Raw genomic sequence first — 2500 nt, 5'->3', positions numbered from 1 at the left:
AGCCCTCTCGCAACTCGGCAACCGTCGCTGGAGCCCGCCGCCGGCTCCGCGGCTCCGCGCTTCCCGGCACCGGGGACACGCTCCGCGTGGACCGCCTCAGCCCTCTCGCAACTCGGCAACCGTCGCTGGAGCCCGCCGCCGGCTCCGCGGCTCCGCGCTTCCCGGCACCGGGGACACGCTCCGCGCGGACCGCCTCAGCCCTCTCGCAACTCGGCAACCGTCGCTGGAGCCCGCCGCCGGCTCCGCGGCTCCGCGCTTCCCGGCACCGGGGACACGCTCCGCGCGGACCGCCTCAGCCCTCTCGCAACTCGGCAACCGTCGCTGGAGCCCGCCGCCGGCTCCGCGGCTCCGCGCTTCCCGGCACCGGGGACACGCTCGCCTGGCTGCCGAGAACGTGCCGGGAAAGCGCCGTATCGAACGCGCCGAAAAAAACATTTTGTCAGAGAACCGGAGTCGGGACCGGGCCTTACCTGCCCTCGCAAGCCGCCCTAGGTCGCTCGCAGGCCGGCCACTTAGCGCTGGGGGCGCCCGGGAGTAGAGCTCCGGAACTCAGCGCTTGCTCACCCTCTGCCCTACAGTCGTACCGGTAAGTCAGGCGGCGCCGGAGAGCCGAAGAACAGCCGCCCCTCCTACCGGGGCGGGGCGCGGAAATGGCCGGCCTTTACGATGACGTAACTGGAGGCAGCGCAACAGAGCGACCCCTCTCGCCGCTCCACAGGAAGGCCAGGGAGAACAGGTCTACCGCTTACCACCCGGAAAAGGCGACAAGGGCACGCCGGAGACGAGTAGACCGGCCGGCCGCGGGCGGGGCGGCGACCTCGGCGCGGCCTCCCGGAGCCGGGTAGACCGGGCGGCCGCGGCCCGGAAGGCGGGCCCGCGGGCCGGGCGGCGACCTCGGCGCGGCCTCCCGGAGCCGGGTAGACCGGGCGGCCGCGGCCCGGAAGGCGGGCCCGCGGGCCGGGCGGCGACCTCGGCGCGGCCTCCCGGAGCCGGGTAGACCGGGCGGCCGCGGCCCGGAAGGCGGGCCCGCGGGCCGGGCGGCGACCTCGGCGCGGCCTCCCGGAGCCGGGTCGACCGGGCGGCCGCGGCCCGGAAGGCGGGCCCGCGGGCCGGGCGGCGACCTCGGCGCGGCCTCCCGGAGCCGGGTAGACCGGGCGGCCGCGGCCCGGAAGGCGGGCCCGCGGGCCGGGCGGCGACCTCGGCGCGGCCTCCCGGAGCCGGGTAGACCGGGCGGCCGCGGCCCGGAAGGCGGGCCCGCGGGCGGGGCGGCGACCTCGGCGCGGCCTCCCGGAGCCGGGTAGACCGGGCGGCCGCGGCCCGGAAGGCGGGCCCGCGGGCCGGGCGGCGACCTCGGCGCGGCCTCCCGGAGCCGGGTAGACCGGGCGGCCGCGGCCCGGAAGGCGGGCCCGCGGGCCGGGCGGCGACCTCGGCGCGGCCTCCCGGAGCCGGGTCGACCGGGCGGCCGCGGCCCGGAAGGCGGGCCCGCGGGCCGGGCGGCGACCTCGGCGCGGCCTCCCGGAGCCGGGTAGACCGGGCGGCCGCGGCCCGGAAGGCGGGCCCGCGGGCCGAGCGGCGACCTCGGCGCGGCCTCCCGGAGCCGGGTCGACCGGGCGGCCGCGGCCCGGAAGGCGGGCCCGCGGGCCGGGCGGCGACCTCGGCGCGGCCTCCCGGAGCCGGGTCGACCGGGCGGCCGCGGCCCGGAAGGCGGGCCCGCGGGCCGGGCGGCGACCTCGGCGCGGCCTCCCGGAGCCGGGTCGACCGGGCGGCCGCGGCCCGGAAGGCGGGCCCGCGGGCCGGGCGGCGACCTCGGCGCGGCCTCCCGGAGCCGGGTAGACCGGGCGGCCGCGGCCCGGAAGGCGGGCCCGCGGGCCGGGCGGCGACCTCGGCGCGGCCTCCCGGAGCCGGGTCGACCGGGCGGCCGCGGCCCGGAAGGCGGGCCCGCGGGCCGGGCGGCGACCTCGGCGCGGCCTCCCGGAGCCGGGTAGACCGGGCGGCCGCGGCCCGGAAGGCGGGCCCGCGGGCCGGGCGGCGACCTCGGCGCGGCCTCCCGGAGCCGGGTCGACCGGGCGGCCGCGGCCCGGAAGGCGGGCCCGCGGGCCGGGCGGCGACCTCGGCGCGGCCTCCCGGAGCCGGGTCGACCGGGCGGCCGCGGCCCGGAAGGCGGGCCCGCGGGCGGGGCGGCGACCTCGGCGCGGCCTCCCGGAGCCGGGTCGACCGGGCGGCCGCGGCCCGGAAGGCGGGCCCGCGGGCCGGGCGGCGACCTCGGCGCGGCCTCCCGGAGCCGGGTCGACCGGGCGGCCGCGGCCCGGAAGGCGGGCCCGCGGGCCGGGCGGCGACCTCGGCGCGGCCTCCCGGAGCCGGGTCGACCGGGCGGCCGCGGCCCGGAAGGCGGGCCCGCGGGCCGGGCGGCGACCTCGGCGCGGCCTCCCGGAGCCGGGTCGACCGGGCGGCCGCGGCCCGGAAGGCGGGCCCGCGGGCCGGGCGGCGGCCTCGGCGCGGC

This window comes from Apteryx mantelli, unplaced genomic scaffold (assembly GCF_036417845.1).
Source record: "Apteryx mantelli isolate bAptMan1 unplaced genomic scaffold, bAptMan1.hap1 HAP1_SCAFFOLD_144, whole genome shotgun sequence".
In the NCBI taxonomy this organism is placed as follows: domain Eukaryota; kingdom Metazoa; phylum Chordata; class Aves; order Apterygiformes; family Apterygidae; genus Apteryx; species Apteryx mantelli.
The sequence above is the reverse complement of the archived record's forward strand: the minus strand, read 5'-3'. Positions refer to the sequence as shown.